We start from the raw sequence: 11,590 nt of genomic DNA on the forward strand, positions 1-11,590 counted from the left end.
AATGGTTAGCCTCCATACTGCCCCATATATATATATAACACATGGTGCCTCACAGCACTGAGGTCATGGGTTCTATTCCCACCATGGCTCTAACTGTGCAGAGTTTGTATATTCTCCCCGTACTTCACCTCCCACAATCCAAATATATACTGGTATATTTGGTAATTGGCTCCTAACAAAATTAACCCTAGAATGTCTGTGCGTGTACATGTGGATGTTGTATGGAATATAGATTGTAAGCTCCACTGGGGCAGGGACTGATGTGAATGTTCAAATCTTCTCTGTAAAGCGCTGCGGAATATGTATGCGCTATATAAGAAACTGTTAATAAATATATAATAATTAAATAAGGAAAAGAAATGGGGGCACAATCAGTATCAATTAAAAATCAGCTGATTGGCTTAGAGCTCAGTCAATCAGCGGCCGCCCAGTTTTTGAATAAGATTTTTTTTCTATGCTCCCACCGTTCGCCACTGCTGACTTTGCTCTCCGGTTCCCCCCCTGCCACGGACCCTGCTCTCCTGCTGCTCCCCGGGTCTACATCTGATAAATCGAGCCGATTTATCACATGTGAAAAATGGCACATCAAGTGCCAAATCTTATCAAGCTCTCCCGGGGAGCTTCCGGGAGAGCTCAGGGGAAGTCGGGGCCGACTTGTCCTTAGGACAAGTCGGCCAAATGTATGGGGGCCTTAACAGCTAATACCGGTATATACATATACATAAGGACAAACATAAAAGAATCCAATGCAAATGCAAACCAGGTGCAGCTTAATTAGCTGTTAGAAAAAGTATTTTAGGATAATTGGAGTGATTTGATATAAACGAGTACCTGTTTCCAGGGTCTTCCATCCTGAGGAAGCCTTGCTGGCGAAACTAGTCGATGTTTGTGGAGATCCCGCCAATGCCGTTTGCGCAATACGGCACTGACGGGTAAGTCTGCCGACAGACCCCCTGTACCCTGGAAACAGGTACTCGTTTACTTCAAACCACTCCAACTATCCTAAAAGACTTCCCAACAGCTAATTAAGCTGCACCTGATTTGCATTTGCATTGGACTCTTTTATGTTTGTCTTGTGACCCCCAGTACTTATGTATATGTATACCGGTATTAGCTGTTACATTTATATAGTGTAGTACTGTAGCATACTGCTAGCATACTATCCTATATAATCATTTTTATCGTATTATTATAAATACTATTTGCATTGCTTTTATAATAAATATCCACTTTTATTTTCACTAAACCACTGTGTACGTAATATTTTTCATATTGGAAGTATAGCGCAGGGTGTACATCCCCCTTGTTTCCCTATTGCTCACAACTTTGGGTATTTGTAGTGTACCCACACACCCAGCCGCTGTCTACCAGTATTATTGGTCTGTGGCACAGTCTTCTCTCCCCTCTCACCCAGATCATGGGTTGATATGCCAGATTGATCAACCCGGGATATTTAAAAGTGGCAATATATTGCTAGCAATATATTGCTCAGCAATCATATTGCCCCGTGTCCCGTTTTCACCTGCAACCAGAGATGGTCGCAGATGAAAATTTAAACACTGCTGGGTGAAGAGGCAGGGGATGTCGCTGGTCAGAGGAGCATGTTCCTCCGACCAGCGACCATTCAGGGGCTGAAAACGGGAGCGCGCACCCGGCGATTTATCGCTGGTGCACACTCCAATCACTGGCAATATGGTCGCTCAGCGACCATATTTCCAGCAATTTCAGCCCCTATCGCCCCCGTGTGTACACAGCATTAGACTTCTCCACAACCCGGGTTGAGTCACCTAAACCCGGCAATAACCCAGGGTATTTTGCCACCTTGAAAGGGGTATAAAAAAGAACACCTACATACACACAGCAACAGTAATATAAGACCCTATACATAGCCCCAATGGACAGAGAACACAATTATAATTACGCATAGTGTATCACAGTATGCATATCACCCCTATTACACAGCCCCTAAGATAGTACACTTATACATTACCATACCCTCCAACATCTAAAGGGCAGAAATTGGTACAAATTGGGGGTGGGGGCATTGCCATGGGTAAAGGGTGTGTGGCCAGCACACAGTGATTATGCTGATGGTTACACAAATCCTGTGTGCAGCAGCCCTGCATCTTTCTGCTCTGCCTCCCCTACATGTGCTGCTTCCACCTGCCGGACTGTGCCGCTTTGATAGGGGCAATTTAAGCCCCATTTCTAAGCCATCTCACTAGATGGCTTAGAAATGTGCATGGAACGCTCCGTATGCTTATGTACACCCTATAGCGATGGTGATGCACGGTCCAACATGCTGCCATAACCAGCAGGGATAGACAGTGCATGCATTGTCTATCCTGCTTAGAACGCAAGGTTATGCCTATTACCATAAGCAATACCCTGCTCAGCACAGATGGCTCAGCACACATCGCGGGTGCATCACATGTGATCTGTGCTTCAGCACCTTGTTCAGAACGGGGCACCCATCTCCCCATGTGTACACAGCTTAAATAAGAGATGAAAAGACACATGAAAGGAGATATTCGGAATATGGTCATTAAGTCAACCCTAATTAGGTTGCCATTTATTAGGTTGACCAGTGAAAGTCAACCAGGCTTAGGTCGACGGGTTGGATGGTCAACACAAGTATTAGGTCAGCATGGGGTTTTTTTCACATTATTTTGAGTGGACATGTGCCCACAGCTGGTATTTCATACCGTACCATCCACTACAGGTTGGTGGGAGTATAATAGTGTGCTGAATGCAGTGTGGCACTGTGCCCGAAGCATGGCAAGTGCAGTGGTACACTTAGATGGTGTCCATGTCAACGATGTCGACATTCGGGTAAAAAAACATGGAAAACTCATGTCACCATGTCACCTATTTCAAGTGTCAATCTAAGCCCTGTCGACCTTCAGGTCACCCCCAGACTAATACAGCACAGCACTGCACCACTGAACTGTACTAGATCTGAGTTTATTGTGAACAGCTGCGCTCGGATCCCGTCTCAGATCGTGAAGTTCAGGTATGTTCGGATCTCGGAGATCCGAATACGCTCATGCCTACTATATACACACTTCTGTGATGAAGCCACTCCTGAAGCTTCACTGCAGGGGGTGTCTGGTCAGCTTCTATATACACACAAACAGTAGCAGCAGACTGTCATTACACCAGCACTGACCAGACATGTTATTTGTTGATTCAATCACAACCTCTCACCTACAATAGTGCACTTGTGAGAATGTGTTTCTGGTTTTAGTTCTGTATTATAAATTTTAATTTTATTTATTATTATCCTCAATTACATTCCCAGTCCACAGTCACCATGGTGTGCAGTAAGAAAAAGAAAATATTTACATTTTTTTTCTTTATCTTTCTAACTAATGTTAACAGTGGACACTGCACATACTATAACGGGGTGCAATGAAGCAACACACACACAAACTGACTAGTAGACCTGCATTATGGGCCAATGCTAAAAATCACATTGATACCTTCAGAATACTTCAGTATTTATTTTAGAAGCTTTCCCTTATAGGGACCACATCTTTGGTCCCCAAACCACACGAGGTCCCCACTATGTGACTGTGTAAACAGATGCAGGTCCCCACAATGTGATAATTACCAGAAAACACACACACACACACACACACACACACACGTGTGGACCCGGCGTATAAACACTGGCCTCACCATTGGCCAAGTGCGATCTATTTACAGTTACTTATATAGCGCAGCAGATTCCGTTGCGCTTACAGTAGTATAAATGCGGTTTAAAGTATACTGTATACTGCAACATTAGAGTACTTCTTTTGTTTGTGATAGCCTGTCTGTATATCTCCATGGTTATGCCCACATTCAATGATAAGTATTTGCAAACAATGCTGGAAATCTAGATTTCTGTATATTAATATATACATATATGTGCCTCATGTTTATCAAGCAAACCAGATTTCAGAAATAATGTATGCATATATATAAGTATTAATGGTACTTGTTTCCTAGCGGGGTGACCACTAAGCTATTTGCTTAGTGGGCTATTCTGCGTAGTGAAATCGCATCGCACATCGCATTGCTTGGCTTTTTGTGCCGTGTGATGCGATGAGATCTCAGTAGTTAATTTATTCACTGCACCCTGAGTGGAATGGCATCGCACAACGCATCTCATGGCCCTTTTTTGTGGCATGAGATGTGAAATGTGAGATGCGATCTCAATAGTTAATATGGTAAAACACCACCACTCTCCACGTCACCTCGAAGCGTAGCGTGCGCTTTCATACCCCCACTATCCACGTTGGTGTGGAGTTGATGTTATATAGTGTGGCAAGCACAGCGAGCCACCGAGCCCGAAGCGTGGTGAGCGGACGCGGATTACCTTACATGTATTAGTAAATTCTTAAATATTGTGAAAATGACTACAGGGTACAAAGCATTAGGGTTCTATACATGTGATTTTGTTATTGATGTCCAGGTAATGAATCATTCAATTCTTAAATGTAGATTCACTTTTAAAATCCTTTTTGTAACAAATAATCTAAGCATTTACTTGATAAAGATGCTGTCATATGTCATTAGTAATGTACTTGTTGCAAGGTCCCCACTAGTCAAAGGTGAATGTGTGTGAACTATGCAAATAAAATGGAAATGAGGTCCCCATTAGCCATGTTCACTTGGGTTTTTTCAGGTCCCCACTAAGCATGGTCAGAACATTACTTCATAAATTTAGATAATTGAAGTTGTGTATAAGTTAGTAAAGCTATGGATACAGTTACTGATTTTTTTCATACTTCTAGAATGTTTAGAAAGGGTGGTCCCCACAAGTGATGATCAGAAAGTTGGTCCCCGTACAACATGAAAACCAGTATGTGTGTGTGTGTGTGTGTGAGCTTACTCTCACACTGACCATTCTCTTTCTCTTATTTTCTACATCTTTCAGATGGAAGGTTTACAGCAGAATTAAAGGAGTGTAGTCTTTGGGTTATGGTAAAAAACATAGACTGACATGATAGACAGTCATATGGTCGACCACTAATGGTAGACAGTCACAAGGTTTACAGGGTCAAAATGTCGACAGGGTCTAAAGGTCAACAGACAAAAGGTCGACATGGAAAAAGGTCAACATGCTTTTTTAATGTTTTTAGGGTGTCTATATTGACATAGGTCGACATGGACACTGTCTAAGTGTACCGCATCCCCTCTCATGGCTCGCTGCACTTGCAATGCTTCGGGCTCGGTGCCTCGCTGCACTCGGCACACTATTTTATTCTCCCTCCTTGCCCTAGTGGATGGTAGGGCATGAAATACCGCCTGTCGCACATGTTGGCTGAAAATTTAGTAAAAAACGGCATGTCTACCTTTTTCATGTCTACCTTTTGACCATGTCGACATTTAGACCCTGTCGACCTATTGTGTGTCGACCTTTAAACCTTGTCGACCTTTTGACTGTCTACCTTTTGACCCTGTCTACCATGAGTGGTCGACCATATGACTGTCTATCATGAGTCAGTCTATGATCAGTCCGGATACCAGCCTTTGCACATTCATTTTCAAAGCTCCCAGAGACATGAGCCATTGTTTTTTACAGAAGCCTGACATGTTAATGATGTGTGATGCTGTGGGGTTTGCACAGAAATCATACTGGAGTGTGTAATTCAGTGTGTGGCTAGGAAAATATTCTCAGACCGGAACACAGAGATTGATTAGACAGCATGTAAACAATTTAATCTTGAGATGGTTTGAAGATAAGGATTGGTTTGGAGAATGCAAGATAGTCTGAGTAATGGTTAGTGTGTATCACTACTCATCAGTTTCCGCTAACCCTATAGAGAATTTTCCTAGACATATTACTGGGACAGACACTTCCAAAGCTTGCACAGAATGGACAGTCTTCCTGATGTCATCCACTGGTTAACCTATTTTAGATGATGTATCGCAGATGGTTTAACACCACAACACTAGTCAAAGTTATTTTGATTTATATAGGAGCCAATATGAAAGAGTAACCCAGTAAAGTCTGGTCTAAACAATTTGTGATTATGTTGGGCAAAAATGATGGGTAGGCAACTAACTAACTAAATAAATAAATAAATAAATAAGGACATTTAAAAAAAAGAAACAAGCAGTTTAGTGCAAAGCATGTTTAAAAACATTAAATAAAATGCACCATTGTATGTACCCCGCATGCATGCAACAAATGGGTGACATTGGCCCTTATTCGGGTCGCAGTACAAATTTGTTCTCAAAATAGATTGTAAGCTTGCGAGCAGGGCCCTCCTACATTTTGACTGTCTGTAAATACCCTGTTTTGTTGTATCACTATCCCCTTTGTAAAGCGCAACGGAATATGCTGCATTATATAAGAAACTGTTAATAAATAAATAATAATAATAAAATGGGCAAAACCATGTGCACTGCAGGTGGGGCAGATGTAACATGTATGGAGAGTACATGGTATGGTCCAATATGGTATATATCTTTATAGTAAATACTGCTAGAGCATGCATGATAGTGTACCAGATTAATAATACAGCAATACAGTGTAGAAAGTAAACCATAGGGCTGTGCAGTAACAGGTGACGTGTACAATGGAAAATATAAATAATAAAAAAGTGCACAGTCTGGAACATGATGCAACTCAATGCAAACTGTGTCAATAGACCTAAGACTACCCTCTTCTTTCTGAAAGTGGAAGGCATGGTTAGGTTGGCCCCTCTCTTGGAAGTCTAGGCCTTACAATTCAGGTGTCACAAACACATTCTGAGACAGTCATAAGTATGCTGAAGTCTTCAAAACTCCCATAAAATTATATCACTAGTAAGCCCTTGATGACAGTGAAGATGAACATAGTCTCATGGATGACAGACAGAGCCGGATTAACAATGGGCCTGATGGAGCTATAGCTCCAGGCCCATTCTCCAAATAGGCCCATTTTGTAGATGAGGGTCAGGGCTTTCCAACAAGACCAGCCCCGCATCGCTAGCCTCCCAGGAACCGGAGATACCGCCAGGCAAACCTGGAACATTTTCCACATAGGATAACATGGGACCTGCTAATTCCGACCTCCACCCGGTTCCAACGGCTGCCGGTTCCCCCTACTGCATCACAGAAACTCGAGGTTGATCTCAGTCGAACCCAAGTTGCTGGGCCTTCAATCTGATACCTGGTACATATGGGTTCATTGGTTCTAGAGATATTGCAGGTAAAACTATTTTTTTTTTTTTCATTTCTGAAATGTAATTTCATGGCTGTTCATGTTATTTGAGGACAGACTTCTCTGGAACCAAACGGCCCAGTTTCACGGGACAAAAATAATTCGAAGGCTACATGTAAATGGGCCAGTTGGTTCCGAAGATATAGCTGGTTGTTTAAAGGGGGGCGGAGTGGTTTTCTCTCCCCCTCACACCAGAAAATGCAGGGACTAGGCTGGTGTAAAAGGGGCCAGTCCGAGAATGTCCCTGCATGATCCTGGGACCATATTCCCTGCATTTTCTGGTATGAAAGGGGTATTATTTCAAATAGCCGGGACATGCAGTGCTCTGAATACAGCCGGGCAGCCCCCTGCTCTCTGCCCGGCTGTTAATGGCTGTCATTTCTGCCCGGCAGCAACTGTCCCCCCAGTTACCACGAGTATGTATTCCCCCTTGACAATGAGCATGTAATCCCACATGGCAACGACCATGGAACCCCTGGCAATGAGCATGGAACCCCTGGCAATGAACGTGGAACCCCTGGCAATGAACATGTAGGTAAGCAACTCTTATGTAGCATCATTTTTAATAGGCATTATGGTGTTTGGCATAATACGTAATGGAGATTATGGTGTGAGGCTTAACATGTAATGGGAATTATGGTGTAAATTTTTAATGTGCGCCTTTGGCGCGCAATACCCCTATTTATGAAGCATATTGTGCATTATTGCTCAATCTGTTTGGTATAGTGCAGGCATGTCCAAACTATGGCCCTCCAGCTGTGAAACTACAAGTCCCGTCATGCATTGCCACAGTTTTGCAATTAGGGAATGCTAAAACTACTGTATGTCAAGGCATGCTGGGATGTGTGGGACGTGTGTGAGTTTCACAACAGCTGGAGGGCCACTGTTTGGACATGCCCGGTATAGCGTGTATTTTGGCTCAATCCATGTGGCAAAATGTGAATTTTGCCTTAATCTGTGTGGCATAACGTGAATTTTGACTCAATCTGTGTGCCATAGTGTGAATCGTTGCTCAATCGGTGTGAATTTTGTCTCATTCCATGTGGCATAATGTGTAAGAAGCAAGTACAGTATAAGTTACTTATGTGTTGCATGATTTGTATAAGGGGTATATGGTGTGGTAAACTTAGGTGACCACATAAAAGGTGCTGAAATGTTGTCTACCAAGTTTCGGTTTTCAGTATTTTTTTATGACTGGAGTGCCGCCTCACCCCGCAAGTATCTTAGGACATCGGCGTCCTGCGGGTATACCTTTGGAGGGCACCGGTCCAATATATCTCCCTGCATTTTTTCTTATTCCAGCCCCCTGCCTTTTCCAGGCATATATAATTAGTTGAAAGTATTTACACAAATAGAGACACACCCATGAGCAGACCACCCAAACAGAACACTGGTCACGCCACCCACATTATTAGGTGCTGGCCGCAGCCCCTATTATTGCGCATAATAGGCCCTTGATCATTTTCAGCTCCAGGCCCATTTAGACCTCAATCTGGCTCTGATGACAGATCAAGATTCTTTAAGGACCACAAGTAAATAGAGGCACCTGACCTAAGGCTTTAGAATTGAGAACACATGTACAGCTGAAGTTACAAGCTGGAGTATCAGCCTCAAGTTACTGACAGAGTATTACAACCTGAGCCAGAGAGAGATACCATTGAACGCGCTTTATTAAATAGTGAATACCAAACACCTGAACTATTCCAAGTTCATACCTCCCAACTTCCGTCCGCCCGAAAAGGGGGTGGGGCGTATGCAAATGAGGGTGTGGCTTATGCTAATTAGCCGCGACCTCATTTTCATACGAGAATAGACGCTGTGCGCATGCGCACAGCGTCTATTCTACTAGATTGGGGGGTCTCCCAACTGTCACCCCCCGCAGCGGGACAATGCCTGCCGCGGGTGGGACAGCGGGACAGGACCCGAAAATCGGGACTGTCCCGATGGAATCGTGACAGTTGGGAGGTATGCAAGTTTCACTGCATGCCAACAGCAATGAGACCCAAATCATAAGATCTAATATAAGGGTACAATCATCTTAGAGGGTACAACCATAATATGCAGCATTCTATAGACCCCTGGTGTCAGATTCTGGGACCAATGGACAGGACTGACTTACAATAAAGTTAATTAAACTAGAATTAAACTTATGAATTATACTCATGAATTATACTTCTCCTCATTTAGTATCACCCGAGAGTATGATTCCTGGGAGAGGCAGCTATAGTAATAACACCTGAGTTTGAAGAAACTCAGGGAGCCCGAGGTGTGCTCCCACCACCACCAGTGCTGTGCCTAAACACGTGCAAAGGGGGCAGCCGTACGAACGTGTGGGCCCTCTCCCAAAGGAGAAAGGCCCCATGGTTCCCCTAACCCCCCTCAACCATAAGGCCGAGTAAGGGAAAAAAGGGATCGGTGGGTCCTCTTCGCCAAAGCTCAGAGAGACCCGCGTTTCCTCCACCCCCGGAAGGGTTTTGGACGGTGGGTCCTCCGCACCCGAAGGTTTGGAGAGACCCGCTTAGGCTTCCCTCCGCCTTGCGGCTCGGGGTTGCCCTCGAGGGGACCGGGACTCTCCCCAAAAGATGAAGAGTCCCAGCTACGTTTGGGGAACGGAAGGCCTGTTAGGGACAGCCGCACTACCCAAATCAAAAAAAATGTGACAAACTAACGAAAAACGTGAAGTGCTCAAAAGTGCAAATCAAAGAAAGAAATAAAAAGAGGCCCTAGCCAGAAGGCCGGGGTGGGGGTGTAAAAAAATTGTCCTACCCCATCCAAAAGGACGAGGTAAGGACGTGTAGCCTAACCTAGAGGGAAGTGCGCGGTGCAAGTGCCATTCAGTGCATGGTGCCGGACATCACCAGTGCAAATCAGGCACCCCCGAGTTACCCCGGGGGCACAGTGCAGCCTCGGGCTCCAGGCAGCTGACCAATCAGCGTCCGACCAAGTTTTTCTCCGTCTCACCAGCAGGCATTTTCCAGCCCCCGGCATGGGAATGGGTACTCCACTGGGCTTTTCGAAAGACTCCCTTAGGGGCTGCACCCCCCTCGGAAGAGCAATCTACTCAGTCCCAGTGTTTCTCCGCTCCCAGGGTTAAGATACTAGGCTGAGCTTTTCGCTGTGCCCAGGGTGGGGGCCTGCCCCAACCTGGACCAATCTACTCAGTCTCAGCTTTTCTCCGCTCCCTGGGAATGGATACTAGACTGAGCCTTTCGCTGCTCATCCTTCGGGGGCTACGAACCCCGTCAGGAGAGTCAAACTACTAGGCCCAGTGTTTCTCCCCCCCTCTTACCAGTGGATTTACGGAAACAACACCTCCTACCAAAGGCAGAGGTGAAGGTACTCAGCCAAACTTTTCACCACTCCCAGGCAAAAAAGAGGGGTCCCACACCCTCCGCCCATCAGAGCAGCTACTCAGTTCAGCCTTTCTCTATTCTCTGCCAGAGGCCAGTCCATACCCACTGATAAGAACAGATACTACACTTGATCTTAGCCAAAAGGCCGAGAAGCGTAACACCTAGAGCACGTGGCTGCTTATGAATACAGGACAATTCAGTCTGTAACACACTAGAGGATGAAATGTAATAGGATGAGAGATTCAGAAAGTGAGAGATTTGGTAAGAAATCTCCAGTTTTTTTAAAGTGGCAATCATTTACACTGCAAAACCAGTTTGATTTTGCAGTGTAAATGATTGCCGCTTTAAAAAAAAACCTGGAGATTTCTTACCAAATCTCTCACTTTCTGAATCTCTCATTCTATTAAATTTCCCCCTAGGTACAGATATTAAAAGATAGTATTGAAGATTGCATGCAAGAGGCTATAAAATAGCAGACTGTAGCTGGAAACTCAGCACCCTGGTGTATAGGACGTGCAATGAGCAGATGGCAGAGAGCAGTTCAAGTACAATGCTCTAATACAGTGTTTGACATTGGAGTAATGCACAGCATAGAGACTATGTGAATGTCCTAAACAATCTCAGGAAAACGGCACCACCCACCACCCACCGGACCACAGCAACTTAATCCTAAAATGACTGGCCAGCAGACACATGCCTGCTAGTAGGGCAGAGTGTATTAAAAAGGTCCAAGTACCTGATCTGTGACAAGTGGGATATAATATTTAATACTGGGGAGATGAATACCACAATATAATTTCACAGTGTACACTGAACATTGTTATGCAAACGTGCAGCTAATAACATTAAAGGCATATGCAGCAGAAAAACTGGGCAGGACTGCTACAGATATACATATGGTGGTCAGAGCCCATTGAAAGACACTGGGAAGTGATGAGACTGTTGGCGAGAAACATTGGGTGCGTTGAAACTATGGAGAGACACGGGGGGAAAGGCTGAGGCTACTTCAGAGATACAGGGGGTGAGTAGAGGCTGTTGA

At 44.5% G+C, this 11,590-nt stretch overlaps 1 pseudogene; it reads right to left on the reverse strand.

Annotated features, from left to right (window-relative positions):
* Positions 1-10,488: 10,488 nt before the first annotated feature.
* LOC146045225 (U2 spliceosomal RNA) lies at positions 10,489-10,708 on the reverse strand (annotated as a pseudogene).
* Between the last annotated feature and the right edge of the window lie 882 nt (positions 10,709-11,590).

Source organism: Crinia signifera, chromosome 1 (genome assembly GCF_055691185.1).
Source record: "Crinia signifera chromosome 1, ASM5569118v1, whole genome shotgun sequence".
Lineage (NCBI taxonomy): Eukaryota > Metazoa > Chordata > Amphibia > Anura > Myobatrachidae > Crinia > Crinia signifera.